Raw genomic sequence first — 21,918 nt, 5'->3', positions numbered from 1 at the left:
GAATCTGGGTGCTCCTGTATTGGGTGCATGTATATTTAGGATAGTTAGCTCTTCTTGTTGAATTGATCCCTTTACCATTATGCCTTCTTTGTCTCTTTTGATCTTTGTTGATATAAAGTCTATTTTATCAGAGACTAGGATTCAACCCCTGCTTTTTTTTTGCTTTCAATTTGCTTGGTAGATGTACCTCCATCCCTTTATTTTGAGCCTATGTGGGTCTCTGCACATGAGATGGGTCTCCTGAATGCAGCACACTGATGGGTTTTGACTTTTTTTTTTTTTAAATCTGCATGTCTATTGTATTTCCATTAGAAAAATATTATCTGTGTTAAATTTTGGTCCACTTTCTTCTCCTTGACCTCAAATTTAAACACTTAAATTTTACTCAAGTAAGAGCAGAATCACATACCTAACATGAAAACTAAATCGTTCACATCATTAGTTTGAATTAGATATGTTCTTGATTATTTCTCAGGAATAATTACTCTTCTTTCCTACTTGTTATTTCTCTTTTATTTATTGAGTAACTATGTAATGGGTATCTCTTTCCTATATTCAGTAATACAGATGTAATTTAAAACAGTAACTGGATTCCTTCTCTAATCTTCAATTTATGTTCAATTCTCCCTATTATATGGTATTTCCATAATAACTTCAGATATTTTCATCAAGCTCACACTGTCATCAATTGTGAAAATTAAAAGGTTAATTAAGATGTTACATCAATTGTAAAAATTAAAATGTTAACAATTCCAGACTACGAAGCACTGGCCCACTTATAGTGATGCTGTTGTCAGCGGTCCTTGGACAGCTACTGCTTCAATTTCAATTCGGCTACCTTTGGGCAAAGCAGCAACTTGGTAAGCAGCTCTAGCAGGAAAATTACTCTTGAAATACTATTTGTAGATTTCATTGACAGTATTGAAGTCATTTATGTCAGCCAGAAGAACAGTTGTTTTCACCACATTAGTGAAGTCACAGCCTGCAGCTTTCAGAATTTCACCCATGTTTTTAAGAGCTTGTTTAGCTTCTTCTGCTACCCCTCCTGACACAAGCTGTCCACTGGAAGGGTCCATGCCTATCTGTCCTGAAATGTAAATGGTCCTGTCGACTAACACAGCTTGACTGTAGGGTCCAATGGCCCCTGGGGCTTTTGTGGTGCTGATCACCCTTTTGATCAAGGACGACATGGCTAAGTCTTCCCTCTTGCAGCCCCTTCAGGAGAAGAAGCCCTGGGTCTTGACTTTTTATCCAATTTGCCAGTCCGTGTCTTTTAATTGGGGCATTTAACCCATTTACATTTAAGGTTAATATTGTTATGTGTGAATTTGATCCTGTCATTATGATGTTAGCTGGTTATTTTACCCATTAATTGATGCAGTTTCTTCATAGCATCGATGGTCTTTACAATTTGGCATGTTTTTGCAGTGGCTGGTACCAGTTGTTCCTTCCCGTGTTTAGTGCTTCCTTCAGGAGCTCTTGTAAGGCAGGCCTGGTGGTGACAAACTCTCTCAGCATTTGCTTGTCTGTAAAAGATTTTATTTCCCCTTTACTTATGAAGCTTAGTTTGGCTGGATATGAAATTCTGGGTTGAAAATCCTTTTCTTTAAGAATGTTGACTATGGGCCCCCACTCTCTTCCAGCTTGTAGAGTTTCTTCCAAGGGATCTGCTGTTAGTCTGATGGGCTTCCCTTTGTGGGTAACCCACCTTTCTCTCTGGATGCCCTTAACATTTTTCCCTTCATTTCAGCCTTGGTGAATCGGACAATTATGTGTCTTGGGGTTGCTCTTCTCAAGGAATATCTTCGTGGTGTTCTCTATATTTCCTGAATTTGAATGTTGGCCTGCCTTGCTAGGCTGGGGAAGTTCTCCTGGATAATATCCTGAAGAGTGTTTTCCAACTTGATTCCATTCTCCCCATCACTTTCAGGTACACCAATCAAACCAATTTGGTCTTTTCACGTAGTCCCATATTTCTTGGAGGCTTTGTTCATTTCTTTTTACTCTTTTTTCTTTAATCTTGTCTTCTCACTTTATTTCATTAATTTGATCTTCAATCACTGATATCCTTTCTTCCACTTGATTGGATCGGCTACTGAAGCTTGTGCATGCATCACAAAGTTCTTGTGCCATGGTTTTCAGCTCCATCAGTCATTTGAGGTCTTCTCTACACTGTTTATTCTAATCAGCCATTTGTCTAACCTTTTTTCAAGGTTTTCAGCTTCCTCACGGTGGGTTAGAACATGCTCCTTTAGCTTGGAGAAGTTTGTTATTAACAACCTTCTGAAGCCTACTTTTGTCTACTTGTCAAAGTCATTCTCTATCCAGCTTTGTTTCGTTGCTGGCAAGGAGCTGTGATCCTTTGGAGGAGAAGAGGTGCTCTGGTTTTTAGAATTTTCAGCTTTTCTGCTCTAGTTTCTCCCCATCTTTGTGGTTTTATCTACCTTTGGTCTTTGATGTTGGTGACCTACAGATGGGATTTTCGTGTGGTTGTCCTTTTTGTTGATGTTGCTGCTATTCATTTCTGTTTGTTAGTTTTCTTTCTAACAGTCAGGTCCCTCAGCTGCAGGTCTGTTGGAGTTTGCTGGAGGTCCACTCCAGACGCTGTTTGCCAGTGGAAGCTGCAGAACAGCAAAGATTGCTGATTGATCCTTTCTCTGGAAGCTTTGTCCCAGAGGGACACCCGCCTGTATGAGGTGTCAGTTGGCCCCTACTGGGAGGTGTCTCCCAGTTAGGCTATATTGGGGGTCAGGGACCCACTCAAGGAGGCAGTCTGTCCATTCTCAGAACTCTAATGCCATTCTCAGAACCACTGCTCTCTTCAGAGCTGTCAGACAGGGACGTTTAAGTCTGCAGAAGTTTCTGCTGCCTTTTGTTGAGGTGAGTTTATAGAGGCGGTAGGCCTTGCTGAGCTGCGGTGGGCTCCACCCAGTTCGAGCTTCCGGGCCATTTTGTTTACCTACTCAAGCCTCAGCAATGGTGGATGCCCTTCCCCCTGCCAGGCTGCAGCCTTGGAGGTTGATCTCAGATTGCTGTGCTAGCAGTGAGCAAGGCTCCATGGGCATGGGACCCACTGAGCCAGGCATGGGAGAGAATCTCCTGGTCTGCTGATTGCTAAGACTGTAGGAAAAGCACAGTATTTGGGCAGGAGTGTCCCGTTTTTCCAGGTACAGTCTGTCATGGCTTCCCTTGGCTAGGAAAGGGAAATCCCCCAACCCCTTGTGCTTCCCAGGTGAGGCGATGCCCCACCCTGCTTCAGCTTGCCCTCCATGGACTGCATTCACTGTCCAACCAGTCCCAATGCGATGAACCAGGTACTTCAGTTGGAAATGCAGAAATCACCGTCTTCTGTATCAGTCATGCTGGGAGCTGCAGACCGAAGCTATTCCTATTCAGCCATCTTGGACCATCCAATGTTAAACCAGCTTTGCATCCCTAGGACAATCCCACTTGAGTGTAGTGTATAATTATTTTTCTGTATTACCTATCCTAATATTTTGTCAAAGACTTTTGTGCCTGTATTCCAAGTGATACTGATACGTAATTTTTCTTTTCTTGCCATGTCTTTGTCTGATTTTGCCTTCAGAGTAATACTGGCCTCATGAGCAAGTTGGGAAGTCTTCCCTTCTCTTCTGTTTTTTGGAAAAGTGTGTGAAGAATTGGTGTCAATTCTTTTTAAAATGTTTGGTAGAATTCATCAATGAAGTCAACTGATCCTGGGCTGTTCTTTGTAGGAAGCTTTTTGATTACTAATTTAATTTCTACTTATTTTAGGTTTATTCACGTTTTCTATTTCTTCTCAGGTAAGTTTGGTTGTGTCTGTCTTTCCAGGAATATGTCCATTTGATCCAGGAATTTGTCCATTTGATCTCAGTTATCTAGTTTGTTGGCATCCAATTTTTTATAGTATTCCCTTATAATTTTTGTTTCTGGAACATCAGCAGTAATGTCCCTCTTTCATTTTTGAGATTTATCTCTTTTTTTCCTGTTTAGTCTGGCTAAAAGTTTGTCAATTTTGTTGATCTTTTCAAAGAACTAACCTTCAGTTTTATTGATTTTTCTCTATTGTTTTTCTGTTCTCTATTTTACTAACTTCTGCACTAATCCTTGTTGCTGCCTTTTTTTCTGCTTGCTAACAAAGCTTTTTTGTCATATTAAAAAGAAGAAAAAATTACTTATCCAATATACTTTTGATGGTCATTCTGGTTATTTCCTGATTGAAGCTAGAGGTTATATGTATAAAGTTGTATGCTTGCACATATATTTATACGAACATGTATTTTTATTTCTCTTAAGTACCTAGGAGTGGAACAGGAATAGGGTAGATGTTTCAGTTTGTAGAAAGCTGTCAGTTTTCCAAAGTAGTTGTGCCATGTTATATTTCAACTAGCACTCTGTGAAAATCACCACGTCCTCCCAATATCTGGTATTGTCAGTCTTTTTCCTTTTAGCATTATGGTGGGAGTATAATGGTATCTGGTGTTTTAGTTTGCATTTCCCTGATAACTAATGAGACTGATCATCTTTTCACTTCTCTCAAAGTAACTAATCAAACTTTCGTCCCCTTTTCTGTTGACTTGTCTCCTTTTGTCTTACTGATTTGAGTTCTTAATATATTTTATATATATATGTCTTTTGTTGAATAAATTACAGGACCTTCATACAATGAATTACTCTAGAGTAATCAGTCAATTAACTATTGCTACATACACTTATGTGTATAAACTCACAGACATAATATTGAGAAAAAGAAGCTTTCAAAAAAGAGTACATACTTTTGCATAAAGCTCAAAACCGGGCAAAACCAATCTACTATATTGAAAGTCTAGTGAGTGGTCCCTATAATTGGGTAATAACTAGGAAGGGGGCATATGGGGATACCTGGGTATCCTGGTAACATTGTATTTCTTCAGGTTACACAGGTGAGTTCACTTGTGAAAATCTATTGATATGCTGCATTGCAATTTATGCATTTTTCTGAATGTTACATCTGAGCAAAATATTTTAAAAAAAGGAAAATTGAATGAGTTCTTGAAAAAAATCTGTTAATTATCACATGATATTTGTTAGCAGATTCTCTGTATATGATGTATTTCTAACACTGTATTAAGGTGGGGGTTTTTGTATTAAATGCTTTCCTTGTTCATTCTTTATATTGTAAGCCTAAAAATTTCATTCATAGGTCAATAACAGCTTAACTTTTCCTTTGCTCTGGACTGCAGACATCTTGGCAAATAACACAATCTGAGTTCCCAAGGGCTATACCAATTTTAAAATCTGCTCCTTCCCCATCAATCTCATAATGCTGAATACAGTGCTCATACAATGAAATGCCACAGCTAACACTGCTCTAGCTGTCCCCTTAGGAATTCATTGTAAAAGGGTTTCACTGTACTTTGTAAAGCAATTTGGAATCCTTCATGATGAAAGGTTCTATATAAAGAAGGTAATATAATGGACTTGGCTTTCAACTTATTTCATTTAAGCCTTAACAGAAACATGAATCTACTATATTAGCATCATAAACCAATAGGTGCTATATAAATGCTGAATAGAAATATTCTGGGTAAATTAAATTGCGAATATAACCATGTATTAGCTAAGTGCTTTACCAAGTATTATGCAAATACTGATTAATAAGGCAATTATACTCAATTAAAATAATAATAATGCTACATTATTCTATATTCTCCCAATTCTCTGAGCACCCATTGACTTAGTTATTTTGCGTGTGTCTGCCACCCAAATCTCAAGCCTAAATGCAAACTCACATGAGATGTCCCTTTGGAAGGAAACAGTCTTCCCCATGGGTTGGTACCAAACACAAACTTCGGTGAGTGTATGTCAAGGGGGCGGGTAAAGGAAGTCCCTCTAATACATGTGATTGACATACTTTTAAAAAGTCCATAATATTAAAAAAAAAAATACTGCTGGTATTTTACACAGGTATTCTGTGTAATACTGCCCAGAGTTACTTTTTTGCTTCTTAGCATTTCTTTGGAGACCAGATTCTCCAATGCTTCCAACATTATAATCACCAGGCATTAGCCATGTCATGGAACAGTTGCTATGCTTCACCCCAAAGACAGTGATGACCAGAAATGCGTGATGCAACCCCTACATGAAGTTTAAAATGTTACTGGAATGCTTTTGATGAAAAGTGTGTTAACATGAATCATCATCATCATCATCATTGTTCTTTTAAAAATTTCATCTTTCAGGACTGAGAGATGATTCCTACATCTATAGGAGCTGCACTTTAATTTTTTTTTTTGTATTTGTGAGTCTAGATTTACAGAGAAATGTATTTATGGAAAAATGTGTTAAATCTGCAGCTGTTAGTTTTGCAGGTATGTCAGATGAAGTACTCAACTTGATGGTTAAAAAATGGCATTTCTATCTCAACCTCTCATTTACTGTGCCTTACTGTGATGGGACAGGGCACAGCAGGGTCTGGTTAGAAATCAATTTTCTTGCAGTTCTAGCCTTCTGTACAAAATAATATAAATCCAATCCTATTGCAGAAAGTTTCAAATTTCACTTTGAATGGTCACAAATTTGAAAATGAAGAGAAGAGGGACTGCTAGACTGGAGAGGCTGCTAAAGAGAGGATGGTGACCAACTGTTGACAGTGTCACTGAAGATGGGGCCTGGCTTAACTGAATCAGGAGGTTGTGAGGGTTTATATCCCTGAAAGGAGTTGCAATGAAACATGCAAGTCCCTCATCTCAAGGAAAGCATAGAATGAACCCTATTCTTGTCTCTATTCCTTTGGGTTGCAACATCACAGATATTCTGTGCTCAAAGATTCTTAAGAGTAGTCTAGCCGGGTGGAGTGGCTCACACCTGTAATCCCAGCACTTTGGGAGGCCGAGGTGGGTGGATCACCCGAGGTCAGGAGTTCAAGACCAGCCTGGCCAATGTGGTGAAACTCCGTCTCTACTAAAAATACAAAAATTAGCCAGGTGTGGTGGCACATGCCTGTAATCCCAGCTACTCGGGAGGCTGAGGCAGGAGAATCACTTGAACCCAGGAGGCTGAGGTTGCGGTGAGCCGAGATCATGTCATTGCACTCCAGCCTGGGCGACAGAGTGAGACTGTATGTCAAAAAAAAGAAGAGGGTTTCAAAGCTCCTGTAGCTGTGGAACACTTTGTTCAAGGAACCTTTAACATGAAACCTCAAAGAGAAAACAAAAGCCCCAGGATCCTCTCAGGCCTCCTTTCGTTTTCCTCCAGCTCTGCACAGGGGCCCTCCCAGCTTATTGTCACTGCTCTATTTTTGTGGAATCAAGATCCACAAGGTGAGGCCATTGTTAGACTCCCAAAATCTTCAGTGAGCTTCATGAAGCAGATGGGATCTGAAGCAGGGCTCTGTCCTGGGGGATGAGGTGGGACAACTTCAGGCACATCAAAAAGAAAGGAATGAAACACAGGGAATGAGTTTCCTACAAGTCACTGGAGGGGCTGGAGGAATGAGTCATGGTGTCGCTAGGCTAGATGATTGGCTTCAAGGTCACATCACAGCAACTATGATGAAGAGGTGAGGAAACTGCCGGAAACTGAACTGCCTCTGCTCTGGCTGCTGCCACAGTCATCCTACACCCAAGAAACTGTTAGAGACCAGCTGCTGCCAACAGTGCTTGCTCGTCAGGCAGAACTGCTGCAGGAAGATGGCCTCTGCTTCTCTCTTTCTAATCTTTATGCAAGGGCATCTCACTGCAGAATCTAAATCACATCCAGAACCATAGTCTAGGAGTCTGAGAGTTTAGCTATCAGCCTTCCAGCTCCATGAGAGGAGACAGAACTAGGTGGATCTCAGTGGATCTGGCACAGAACAGTTGGGGAAGAGGCAATGCTTGTGAAGAGCCTGAGCGAAAGTGGTGCCAAAGGAAACTGGAGGTGAATTCTGGAAGTGGAGAGCTTTAGTCCTGCTGTGAAAGCAACAAGAAACCCCAGCGGCCTTCAATGAATAAATGGAAGGCATAGAATCTTCTTCCATAGCAAGTAAAAAATGAGGCCAGGTACGGTGGCTCACACCTGTAATCCTAGCACTTTGGGGGGCCAAGATGGGAGGATCACTTGAGGCCATGAGTTCAAGACCAGCCTGGGAAACATAGCAAAACCTTCTGAAAAAAATATTAGCCAGGCATAGTGGCAGGCACCTGTAATCTCAGCTATTTGAGAGGTTGAGGCAGGAAGATCCCTTGAGCCCGGGAGTTTGAGGCTGCAGTGAGCTATGATCATGCCACTGCACTCCAGCCTGGGCAATTGAGCAAGACCGTGTCCAAAAAAAAAAAAAAAAAAAGAAAGAAAAGAAAAAGTAAAGAATAGCTCAGGCCATCATTTTTAGAATCATTTGAGATGAAGTCTTTGATTTCTGTCCTATTTTTGTAACATAAGAAACTTACATTCATTGTAAAAAACACTAGAAAATGCATTCACTCGAAAAGAAATACAAAAACCACCCGTAATCCCACCATTCATGGATAATCACCATATTGGTGACTCTCCTTCCTTCCAGATATTCTAGGGTTAATTTACTATCATATCATTGTTTTAAACTTTTTAAAAATTATGAACAATGCCATCCAGTGGCATTGTCAATGCTAACAGCCACACCGTTGACAGCATTCTGTTATAGAGATGTCTCATACTTTAATAAAACATTTGAAGTCCCCATTTTGTTGGACATGCCAATATGTTAGATTAACAGTGATGGAATGGATAGAAAAGGCAATATTGCAGAGGAGATTTGAACTGGGAGGTGCTTAAAGCTAAAGTATTAATGAGATGGGAGGATGCAGGAAAATTCACAATCTTTGAAGCTAGAAGGAACTTAGAGGTCATTCTCGCCCACCTTCCTCATTTAAGGGATGAGGGCAACTGCAGCCACATCACACTCTTTATCCCACGCTCTCCAGTCCTCATTCTTCATATTTCTTTATTCTGTCCTCAGCCATGTGTATGATTCTTGTTAAAACTCCAATCTAAACAGCAACTCACAGAAAATATGACTTAAAGAATAAGAACAACAAAAAGTCCAAGTCATAATAATTCCATTCCATTCATTCCTTTCACCTAGCATTTATTGAGAGATTGCTGTGTGGCTGATAGAGTGCTATGAGGGAGGGGTTTAAAAATCCAACACAGACCCAACCCTCCACACACTCACTATCTTAAAAAGAAGATGAGAAGAAATCTTTCAGTCACATTGAGGCGCCTGCTTTCCCTGTATGTGGGAATGGCCCTGGGACCCAGACAATTTCTTCCACGATTTTTTCCTTCTTGGGCTTTGGTTGTAAAGAAGCAGGAAAGTGAGAAAGGAGGGTGTATGGTTTTATATCTTCCAGTACAAGAACATTTAAGACAAGGTCTCTAATATTTTTCTTGTCTAGACATCCCCATCTTTTTATTTTTTAATAAAGCAAAAGGCAGTTGTGCCTTGTGGTTTGTAGCAAGAGTTCATTATCAGAGGAATGCTTGGCTTTTAAATGGTGTTAACACTGAAATCCTCTTCTCTTGTCTTTTCCTAGTTAGGATTTCCTCATCTTGATCCTCTCTCCTCACATATTGATCACACATTGCATGCTTCAAAGTGTTCACTGAATCATTCCACTTTTTCCAAGAGAATAGCTAACTCTTAACATGCTGCAGGTTTCGTATTACACTTCCTTTGCCTTAAAACATGTCTTGCAAGAGTAAATCTGCCCATAAAGAAACCACTCGGACCAAAAAGCCTTTGTACACATTCTCCCAAATGGAGCTGGACTGTAGGCAGGGACGATGTAGCAATAGCATCCACACACTGTCTGGGGTTCCTGGACCCATCTATCGTCCCATTTGAATGGAAACAAAGCCTCTGCCCGTCACTCCCTCACACTTGACTTGCACCTTCTAAGGTCTCAGCCACATGCATCCGAAGCTGTCTGGGGATTATTCATTCTACAAATGGTTTAAGATGTGGTCATTTTACTCTGTTGTTCTTGTATTCCTTCTGTTTGACAATTTGTAGCTTTTAATTTGGGGGACAGAGTAATAACTCTTAAGCAGATGGTTGTAATTGGTCCCCAGGGGTGTACTTGGGGAGGGAAGTTGGATGGGACTCTCACCAAGGTCCGGCACTCTGTGACTCACTCGGCTTGATTCCAGGCCAGGAGTGAGGCTGCTGATTGCTTCTAACCTGTTCTTCGGCAAGTAGTAAATGTCAATTGATCTTTCTTCATATGGTAGGGATGATATCCATATAAGAGAACATGAAAAATAGTACGTGTTAAAATGCATTCTCAGCAGCCAAACCCATGCGTGCTTAGAATTAAGTTGTTGCATCCAGTCCATTTGTCATTCTTTTTATGTCCAAGTTTTGGTAACAGAATGTTTTCAAATAGTTTACATTTCTCTTGGGACATCTTCCCTAACCAAATGTCATACTAGTGTTAGGCTGGAGTTATTCGGATTGCTCAATTCTTATTGTTTCCAAAAGATTTAGGCCATTTCTGTGAGCAGAATTCTGCATTGAAGATAATGGGCTTTTCATGCCTGTCCATAAGGAGAAAAATTATTAGATCAGTGGGAATTTTACAGATTACATTATTGAATTCTTGGACATTAAAAACTTCAGCTACTTGGAACACACACATGGCAGAAACAAACTGCAACTGACATTCAAAAACACACCTGATGGAAATATTAAGGTTGATGTTTTTCTTAATATTATCCTATGTAACGTCTAGTGTTCTCTAAGGAAATTATATTTATTAGGCCTTTCTTTTTTCTTCTAAACTCTTTTATTATACTGCAAAATATCTTTATTTTCTGGTTATGAAGTAGTAGATCTTCACTGTAGAAAATTTGAAACATATGGAAAATATAAAGAAAAATTTTAAAGTATCTATGATTCTTCAATCTTGGGGTCTTATTTATTTATTTAGAGACATAGTCTTGCCCTGTTGCCCAAGCCAGACTGCAATGGCGTGATCTCAGCTCACTGCAACCTCTGCCTCCCGGGTTCAAGCAATTCTCCTGGCTCAGCCTCCCACATAGCTGGGATTAGAGACGTGTGCCACAACGCCCAGCTAATTTTTGTGTTTTTAGTAGAGACGGGGTTTCACCATGTTGGCCAGGCTGGTCTTGAACTCCTGACCTCGTGGTCTGCCCACCTCGGCCTCCCAAAGTGCTGGGATTACAGGCGTGAGCCTCTGGGCCTGGCCGGGGTGTTTATTTTTAAAAAGCCAACAGTGAACATTACTTGAAATCTTATTAAATGTTAAACACTTTTTTTCTGAATTAAAGATTTCCTGATTTAAACCCTGATTCATTCTTCTGCTAAGGATCTTGCTCTAGAGTCAAAGCTCCCTGATGCCACACTTCAAATGAAGCTTAGTTCTAGAATGACTCCTTTTCAGATAAGTGGACAATAAGTTATGGGCAAAGGTTTAGCCTGGGTCATCTCACTGGGGTCTTGGTGAAATCACTATTTCCTTTTTAATGTAATATTCTGTGAATAAAATCAAGATTAGAACAATGCTTGCAATTAAAGGGATTACTCAGTAGTAATAAGATAATTACAAAATGAAGTATCAGCCCCAGCTGCAAGGAAGTATGGGGATGTGAGTATTTTGAGTAGGACACATTGCTGCTCTAGATAAAATGTTTCTGAAATGGAAGGTGAAAAGAGAGTAATAACTAGTAGGCTGCTAGCTGTGCCTGCCACAGAGATTCTCACAGAGCCACTTAGAACAATTCGGGACACTAACCTAAGACTTCTAGCCATACATCCCATGAGTTGTGAGCTACAGAGGAGTTATTATGCCCACTTTTCCATATAAACCTGAAACCAAGTCAACAAAATAGTTATGTTTTAGAATTGTTCAACACAGGTAGTGAAAGATAAAATAATAGCTTCACAGAGCACATGGAATTTTACTGAACCAAATCATGTAGATGTACTTATGGCTGAATTCACCTTCTATCTTCAGTAGGCTTTTAAAAGCCAAGTCTCTGGAAACATGTCAAGAAATGTTTGTTCTATGACGGGTGCGATGGCTCACATCTGTAATCCCAGCACTTTGGCAAAAGGATCGCTTGAGCCCAGGAGTTCAAAACTAGCCCAGGCAACATAGCAAGACCTCATCTGTACAAAAAATTTTAAAAACTAGGCAGCTTGAGTGGCCAGGGCAAGATGGGTCAAAGTCAGAGTGGTGGTCATGGTCTTGGAGCTGGCAAGAAGGATGACAAGGACAAGAAAAAGAAATATGAACCTCCTATATCAGCTAGAGTGAGGAAGAAGAAGAAAACCAAGGGACCAGATGCTGCCAGCAAACTGCCACTGATGACACCTCACACTCAATGCGGGTTAAAATGATTGAAAGTTGGAATTAAAGACTGTCTTCTCATGAAGGAAGAATTCATTAGAAATCAGGAACAAATGAAACTATTAGAAGGAAAGCAAGAGGAGGAAAGATCAAAAGTAGATGATCTGAGGGGGAGCCTGATGTCAGTAGGAACCTTGGAAGAGAGTATTGAGACAATCATGCCATCATGTCTACATCTGTGGGCTCAGAGCACTATGTCAGCATTCTTTGATTTGTAGACAGGGATCTGCTGGAACGTGGCTGCTCGGTTCCTGCTCAACCACAAGGTGCATGCCGTGATATGGGTTGCTGATGGATGACACGGATCCCCTAGTCACAATGATGAAGGTGGAAAAGACCCCCCAGGAGACCTATGCTGATATTGGGGGGTTGGACAGCCAAATTCAGGAAATTAAGGAATCCATTCTGAATATTATGAAGAGATGGGTATAAAGCCCCCAAAGGGGGTCATTCACTATGGTCCACCTGGCACAGGTAAAACCTTGTTAACCAAAGCAGTAGCAAACCACACCTTAGTCACTCTCTTGCAAGTGATCAGCTCTGAATTTATTAAGAAATACCTATGTATGGGAACTGAACAATGAGATCACTTGGACTCGGGAAGGGGAACATCATACACTGGGGCCTATCATGGGGAGGGGGGAGGGATTGCATTGGGAGTTATACCTGATGTAAATGACGAGTTGATGGGTGCTGACGAGTTGATGGGTGCAGCACGCCAACATGGCACAAGTATACATATGTAACAAACCTGCACGTTATCCACGTGTACCCTAGAACTTAAAGTATAATTAAAAAAAAAAAAAAGAAATACCTATGTAATAGGCCCAAACTCACATGGGAATTGTTTGTAGTTGCTGAAAAACATGCACCTTCCATCATGTTTATTGATGAAATCTATGCTATGGGGACAAAAGATATGACTCAAATTCTGGTAGTGAGAGAGAAATTCAGCAAATAATGTTGGAAATGTTGAACCAGTTGGATGGATTTGATTCAAGGGGAGATGTGAAATTTATATCCACAAGCCGAATAGAAACTTTGGATCTAGCACTTACCAGACCAGGCTACATTGACAAGAAGCTCGAGTTCCCCCTGCCTGATGAAAAGACTAAGCAGCGCATCTTTCAGATGCACACAAGCAGCATGAGACTGGCCAATGATGTAACCCTGGAACAACTTGACACTTGACATCAAGGCAATTTGCACAGAAGCTAGTCTGATGGCCTTAAGAGAACATGGAATGAAAGTAACAATGAAACCTTCAAAAAATCTCAAGAAAATGTTCTTTATAAAGAACAGGAAGACACCCCCAAGGGGCTCTGTCTCTAGTGAACCACAGTTGCCATCAGGAAAATGGCTGGGAGATTTCCCAAGCCCTTAAAGGGATGAGGTTGGGGGAGTTGCCCAGAGGAATTCATGTTCCAGTTTATTTTTATTAACAACACATCCTGTGAGTCTTTTGGAGTATGATGTGTAAGACATCCACTGGGCTGTTTTTGTCTGTCGGTCACTGTGCAATATTCTGCTTCCCAATAAACTGTGCTTTTTCTTTCTCTCTCTCTACACACAGACACGAACTAAAAACGAGAAATGTTTGTTCTAGAACCAGTAGTTTTTCATATAAGCAATTGCTAAGCAGAAAAATATGCCCTGGCTAACAAACATCAGGTAGGAAAAAATAAACGTATTTAACAGATTTTTGTTTTGGTGTGACTTAGTTCCATAGGTTTGTGTATAGCAATGACTTTAATCTTCTAAGACATCATTGATGTAATGCACTTCAAATATATGTTGATACCAAAATTATCTATAAATCTAAATTTCTATGACTTTTTCTTAGGCTTTTATCTTCCCATTGCAATTTGAAAGTAAAGGCATTCTCCAGCTTATATTCACAACCTTAACCCAACTCTAGGTTGAAGAACTTGTTAATTCTTCATAACTTTCCCATTCTCTACCTTCTGTCTCCATTTATCACATGCATCCACTCACACTAGCCTATGGATCAGGTGAAGTTTAGAAGCATAAAGGAGATATTATTTGGAACAAGGTGTTGTTTTATTGCAGTCTTACCCTTTCCTATTTTTCAAGTGAGTGACTAATTCCTCGGAATTTCTAAGATTTGGGTTTAAAACTGCACTGTCTCTAGGCTGTACCTATTATTGAATGAGATAACTATCCTTGCAGAGGTGCATAAAGTTGTTTTGATGGTAAAGCACATTCATTTGCAACCACTGCGGCACACAATGAAGGAAATGCAACTGCTGTCCTCCTGGGAGAAGCCACTTAGGCAAGAAAATAAATAAGAGGATTTTGATTATATTTGGAACTCTTAAGCTTGTGCTCAGGGAGGCTCCATCTTTAAACTCTTGTCATTTCATGTTTACACAAAAATTATAATGGAAAAAATAGGCTCATCGTTTTCTGTACAAGCATTGCACGTTTTAAAAATGTATCCATGTTTTACTGGGGTAATGCCAGCCACAATTTGCACGTGTTTGTTATTGCATCTCATTGTATGAGACAACAAATGAAAAGGGCTCAGCACGGTCTCTGGCACAGTGTGGACCAGGAGAAATGTCCTTTTTCTTCCATTCTCTCTCTTTTGTGTGTATCTTATTGCCCCTACTTCTTGTTAGAAGTTATTCTGAAGAGAGTGCAGAATTCGAGGTATCTGAGCCAGATACAGCTGTCAGAGCCAACAAACGTAGCGCTCTGCTATTGGACAAATTCTTCTAGTTCCCACTGTTTTCTGTGTACATCATGTCTCTTCATTGGTGAGTGCAAAGAATCCATGTTCAAACTGCCTGTTCTTCCCCTACCTGCCAAAATTAATTCAGCAAACGGAGTACCAGTCTAGCTGGGGGAGAGATGTGTACCTGGATAATAACAATATTATTATTACTAAATAACACTATTTAATAATAATACTGTGTGCCAGGCACCAGGTGCAAATACTACAATAACTGTTACTACTATATTGAGCACTTATTATATGCCAAATATTGTGCTAAATGTTTTTACACATGACAGAGAATTATTCACTAAATGGGCCCAAAGAAGTAGGCTTTAATCTGGAAGCTTCCTAATTTATCTCCTTCAAACACAGTCTATCAGAAATTGGACAATATTAGATGCCTGTCTCTCCCGGTCACTGTCAGCTATTAAAACAGTCCTGGCCAGGCTTTGTGGCTCATGCCTGTAGTCCCAGCACTTTGGGAGGCTGAGGTATGAGGATTACTTGAGCCCAGGAGTTTGAGGCTGCAGCAAGCTAAGATCATGCCACTGCACTCCAGCCTGGATGACAGAATGATACCCAGCCTCTACAAATAGAAATAAAACAGTCCTAATTGCAGACATGATAAGGTCCAAGTCATCCTAAAACAAAACTTCAGACTCGTATGCAGTTTAGATCTGCCTGAGTCCCTGACAGCTTCCCAGTTGCCGTCTGTAATCCCCATGAAGACCAGCTGCTCCTGACTTCCATGAGCCACTCCTATACCTGTTTAATAGTCTCCTGTCTTTATTTGAGCAAGCTGGCAACCTTACAACCAACTAGTCAATCCCTGACTAGAAGAAGATGGACAGTACATTCTCAGCAGAGATTTTGAAAAAAAAGACACTTTGGCTACTGCCACCTCAACCCTGGCCACTGCCCTGTCATTCTGTCAGGAATCAGCTGCCTTTCTCTGCCTTTCCACCTTGAAACTTTCATGTGTTGTGGTTTCATGATTTTTAACTGACATCTTTATTTGTGTAAAGACACCAGGCACAGTGGTGCATGACTGGCGTACCAGCTACTCACAAGGCTGAGGCAGGAGGATCGCTTGAGCCCGGGAGTTTGAGGCTGCAGTGAGCTATGATCTCACCACTGCAATCCAGCCTAAGTGACAGAGCAAGAGCTTGTCTCTAATAAATAAATAAATAAATAAATAAATAAATAAATAAATATTTTATATATATAGGGGGCGGGTTGCAGGAAGGTATTTTAGAAAAGGCTTTGCCATATATCATGAGGGAGGTTTCTGCCTTCTCCCCTCCCGTGAAGTAGGGCCCCCATGGGGCTACCTGGTAAACTTAATATGTAAGCCCTATGAAGTGCAGTGAAGCTCTAGCCCCCTCTTGCAAAGTCTGCTAGGGTCATGCTTGCTGAATCCCTTTGTGAATCCGGAGGGACGTTTCTTGTTCCACTCTTTCAAATACAGAGTTCCTTTTCCCCTATGTCTCCATTTGGAAATTCAGTCAAAACCTAAGTCAACAGGATATGTCCCCCTGTACATTTTGTTATGTAAACATTGGATATAATCCTCACAATAGCCTTCTGAGGGAGAGAATAAGATCCTTGCTTTACAAATGAGGAAGTGTAGGGAGATGAAATACCTTGTTCTAGATCACATGTTTAGTGACGCTAATACAGGATTAAAACCCAGGCCGGTCTGATTCTGAAGCCTATCCTTTCCACCACATCCTGGCAGAGAAGAAGGCAAAAAAAAGGTTGGAAAAGGTTGGTGCAAATGTAATTGTGGTTTTTGCAATTACTTTTTTTAAAAAATGGCCTCCCAGCACTTTGGGAGGCCGAGACGGGCGGATCACGAGGTCAGGATATCGAGACCATCCTGGCTAACACGGTGAAACCCTGTCTCTACTAAAAAATACAAAAAAAAAAAAAACTAGCCTGTAGTCCCAGCTACTCGGGAGGCTGAGGCAGGAGAATGGCGTAAACCCGGGAGGCGGAGCTTGCAGTGAGCCGAGATCGCGCCACTACACTCCAGCCTGGGCGACAGAGCGAGACTCCGTCTCAAAAAAAAAAAAAAAAAAAAAAGGCCAAAACTGTCATTACTTTTGCACCAACTTAATAGCTAAGTGTGAGCAGTGTCCTCGGGGGGAACCAGCAATGTCTGCGCTCTGTGGACAGGGTGCTCCTGGCCAGCTGGCACGGAGGGAGTCCAAGGGGGATGGTAGGTGACGGGTCTGCAGAGGTAAGATCTGGCCAGACCATGAAGGACCTTGATGTAGGAGGTTTATGTAAAAAATGGTAGGGAAGTTGGACTCTGCCACAGGTAACTGGGGGTCATTCACGTTTGGAGCCAGTAAAGGACTCCTCCATCTCTGTTTCAGAGATCGCCCAGGTGGCCAGGTGCAAGCAAGTAGGAGGGGAGCAAGGTTGCAAGTGGAAGCGGATTGCAGATCCTGATTGGATGTAGTAAGAGTCCAAGTAGGCAGTGAGTGCCACAGGGATAGGGAAGGAGGGACTGGGCTAGGAGAAAAACCAGTGGCCTGCAGTGCCCACTAGTTCTTCCCAGACACAGACAAAATTGAGGCAGGAACAGGAAACGAGTGTGGGTGCTAATAGTGGGGGTGTCCCCAGATAAAACAGCCCTAAGGGCGTCTCCAGCGAACCCAGCCCAGCTGGCACACAGGACGACAGAGAGGTGCTGAGTTCTGCAAAGGCAAGTTAAGTGCTCAGCCAAATGCATTCCTGCAGCATTAGATGACCACAGCCCCCGACATGTGTTTTTAATGGATTCCCAGGCTGCTAACAGTTAACATTGTTAATGACCTGCGGAGAGTTCAGATCCCTGGATAAGGGCTACCTGCAAATCTTGGTTATTACTTTTAAAGTATGCAAAGTGAACCTGAGCTGGTTCTTTTCTTCTTTTTTTTTCCTTAAATATAGATTCCAGAGTCTTAAGGGTGTGGGGTGGTGTGTGTGTACGTGTGTGTGTGTGTGTGTGTGTGTGTAGTCATGTCTATATCATCTCTCGCATTGACAGACCACTTTCTCTGCCTGAGTCAGGTCACTTTGCTTAGGCTGAGAAACTTCATGTCAAGCATGAAGCTTTTCACTCTAAATCAGTTTTTACTTCTAAATTAGTTCCACAAAACAGCATCCATTAATCAATACCCTGTTCAATCATGAAGCCTTTTAAGCTGGAAGAGGTTGAGTGCAAGTGTCTGGCGTGGGCTTCCAGATCGGCATCCCTAATCCCTGGGGGCCCTTCATCCTCTGCCCTTTCTTGCCCTTCTAGCCTCATCTCTTCCCTCTCAAGGGCTCCGTGTTTCTCAGCCTTTCACCCAACATGCTTCTTCACACTCTAGGGCTTCTTCACACTCATGGCACATTTTGTTCTTTCTGCCTGTGCCCTTCAAGTGCAGCACCATGCACACCATCCTTTCCTCACCCAGCCCCAGCTCTCCTTGAATGCTTGGTGCAGGTGACACCTCGTCCAGGAAGCTCTCCCTCACCTGCTGCTCTGCGTTTTCGTCTTCTGTGTTCACACAGTTTTGTCACAACACTTTCACCCTATATTTAAAAAGTATATTTCGCTTGATTATAAAAGTCACTCACACTTGTAGAAAATATGGGAAATAAAAAAAAAAACTTAAAGGGAAAAAATACATGTAAATTGACAACTTGGGGGTTATAAGCGCTGTTAACATTCTGATGAATTTCTTTCCAGTATTTTTTCCATGTATATATTTGTAAAACTTTCATACTCAGAAAAGAAAAAAATGCCATAAGAAGACAGGGGGAAGGAACCTTGACTGATAAAAAGTTCAGTGCATTTATTGTTTCTAGGTGACTGGCAACTTAAAAAATTGCTTAGTTTAAAAATCAAATTACAAGGGATTTTTTGGCACCAGTATAACAAAAGTGTGTGCTGGAAAATGAGTGCTTACACAAACAGTCAGTGTCCTCTTTTTTTTATTTAGCATTTTGTCATGTCCTAAGACTTCTTTGAAAATGTGTTTTTACTCCATAACCCTCTGTTTTCTGATTCTCATTATGTTGTCCTGTTTGCTTACCTTTTGGTAGCCCCTGTCGGACTATAAGCTTCTTTCTTTCAGGCAGGGCCTGTGATCGTACCATTTTTTAATTCAATCCCTAACCCATTCTGATGAAGTGGGAATAGGTATGTAATAAACAGAATGCATTACCTGAGATTACCAAAAGATTACCTGAGTCTTCCTGAATTGCTTACTTACTCAACCCCTATTTGTTCTCTATGCTGAGGTGTCGAGACTATACCAGCATCCACAGGTCTGGTGGGTGCCACAGGCCTGCATCACCCACAGGCCCCTTAAGGGATGAAGGGCCACTCTACAGCTGCAGGGACTGCTGCTGGCAAGAAGCCCTCAGAGATTGCCTCGCCCAATGGGGAGTCGCTTCATCCAAGGTCACCCCCTTTCCCGGGGTGGCCTGCTGCATCCAATGACTGGTCCTTGGAGGTATAACATCCTGGCCCCTATTCCCCAACTGGGACAACTCTGAAAAGTTCTGCTTCAGAACTCTCCTTAGCATCTGCCAAGGTTGCCATTGAGACCACACCACAGCTGGACTCCTCCCCCTGCCCCACCTTGCTTCCCTCCCCTCCCTTCCCTCAGGTGTCATCCCAAGAGCACCCCCTACAAAGCTCCTGCAAATTCATCTACGCCTCAGAGCCTGCTTCCTGGGTAGCCCAACCTGCAACAACAGGCATCTAAACAATGCCCAGACACACCCCTGACTTGAGGGGACTTACAAGCCAGCCGTGTCATGTGCTTCCAGGTTGTAGATTGTGAGTTCCTTGAACAGTGACCATGTCTTATACCTTTCACAGTGCTGGGCCTCACTACAGTCCCTGGAGCACAGAACATGACCAAGCACATCCCACATCGAGAGGGTAACAGCGAATGGGGAGGGAATAGGAGAACAGTTCCCAGGGAGCATCAGCTGGGTGCTAATGGCTGTTGGGACAAGGTGAGAATGATGAACATGTGGTTTCTGAGTCTCAACCTGAGAGACTGCGAGAAGAGTGACTGCTGGAGCGAGAAGTTCCTATTGTGGAAAATTGGTTTGATATTAGATTGGTGTGAAAGTGTTACATTTGAAGCACCAAAATCTTCAAGGGGAACTGTCCTGTAGGTGGTAGTTGAGGCAGAACCAGGTCTTGTGTACAGAACGATTTAGAAATCACGTTGAGGCACTATGGATTCCCACAGGGGTGATATTAGAAGCTATGAGAATAAGGACAGTTTCAGAGAGTTTCTGTTTGTTTTTCTTTTCTTTTTTTAAGTTCAGACCTAGAAGAGAAGAAAATCCACCAAATGATAGCTGGACTTAAAGTGCGACATCAGCTTTTCTCTGGGTCTCTAGCCTGCTGGTCTACTCTGCAGGTTTGGGACTTGCCAGCCTTCATTAGCCAATTCCTTATAATCTCTCTCACTCTCTCCATATGCATATACATAACAAGAATGACAAATAGGTGGTTTCCAAGTTTCATATATACATGGAAAGAGAGAGAGAGAGAGAGAGAGAACCATTAGGGGGTGGGTGTGTGTGGGGGTGTGTGTGTGTGTGTTTCTCCGGAGAGTCCTGACCAATACCAATTTTGATTAAAATCTGACTAAGACACTTGATTAAGGAAAAAGCAACAGCACTGAAAGGAAGGAGAAGTCAAATGTTTTACAAAGAGATTCACTATGGAGCAGTGTCTTCAGGGGCAAAAAGAAGCAGGTTTCAATCGTGATTTCCTTCTGTTTCTTTGGCTCAAGCTGCACATTGAGTTAGCTGTCCCATAATGCAGGCTTTGTAGAGGACACAGAAACAATGCAAGGAGCAGGGGGAAGCTTCCGGAATAGAGATTGATACCCTCAGAGAGTAAGCAAAATCAGATACTAGAAAGAAGATCCAGCAAACAAGACAAAGCTCTTGGAAATTAAACCCATGATGACAGAAATTTTAAATGTAACAAACGAATTAGAAGGTAATTGAGTAACTCTCACAGTAAATAGAATAAATAGTCAAAGAAATTGAGAAGAGAAAATTGGAGAATCAATTCAGAAGGTCTAATTTCTGAAAGGACAGATAAAATGGACCAAGGAATTATCAAAAAATTATACAAAAAATTTTCCTGAGGGATGTAGTATTTCAGATTGAATGGGCTGAAAAGCCCAGCATACTTAATGAAAATGACTCATAACAAAGCATTTCATAATGATATTTCAGAGTTCTGAGGATAAAGAAAAGATCCTGAGAGCTCTAACAGGGAGAGAGAGAACAGGTCACAGGTGAAATAAATATGGGAGCAGTCTTCTCAATACCAATACCAGAAATTAGAAGTCAGGCCGGGCATGGTGGCTCATGCCTGCAATCCGAACACTTTTGCAGGCCAAGGCGGGAAGATCACTTCAGCCCAGGAGTTTCAGACCAACGTAGGCAGCATAACAGGACCCCATCTCTACAAAAGTAAAAATAAAAAAAATTAGCTGGGTGTAGTAGCACATGCCTGTCATCCTAGCTACTTGGGAGGCTGAGGTGGGAAGATTGCTTGAGCCCAGGAGATAGAGGCTACAGTGAGCTGTGATCACGTCACTGCACTCTAGCCTGAATGACAGGGTGAGACCCTGCCTCAAAATAATAATAATAATAATAATAATCATCATCATCATCATCATCATGTTAGAAGATAATGGAAAAATGCCTTTGAGATCCTAAGGGAAAATAATTTCCAACTAGGATCTTATACTCAGCTAAGCTTTCAATTGAGGATGAGGGGGTTAA

At 41.5% G+C, this 21,918-nt stretch overlaps 2 pseudogenes across 1 annotated transcript; one reads left to right on the top strand and one right to left on the bottom strand.

The window, feature by feature from the left end:
• Nucleotides 1–279: 279 nt before the first annotated feature.
• On the bottom strand, nt 280–1,227 carry LOC112620974 (annotated as a pseudogene). The gene has a single exon (XR_003118632.1). The product of XR_003118632.1 is annotated as a 2-iminobutanoate/2-iminopropanoate deaminase pseudogene (transcript).
• A 10,951-nt stretch (nt 1,228–12,178) lies between these two features.
• Nucleotides 12,179–13,703, top strand: LOC112621080 (annotated as a pseudogene).
• Nucleotides 13,704–21,918: the final 8,215 nt, after the last annotated feature.

The sequence above is a fragment of the Theropithecus gelada genome, chromosome 3 (genome assembly GCF_003255815.1).
Source record: "Theropithecus gelada isolate Dixy chromosome 3, Tgel_1.0, whole genome shotgun sequence".
NCBI classification, from domain to species: domain Eukaryota; kingdom Metazoa; phylum Chordata; class Mammalia; order Primates; family Cercopithecidae; genus Theropithecus; species Theropithecus gelada.
This window is presented reverse-complemented; position numbering and strand designations above follow the sequence as displayed.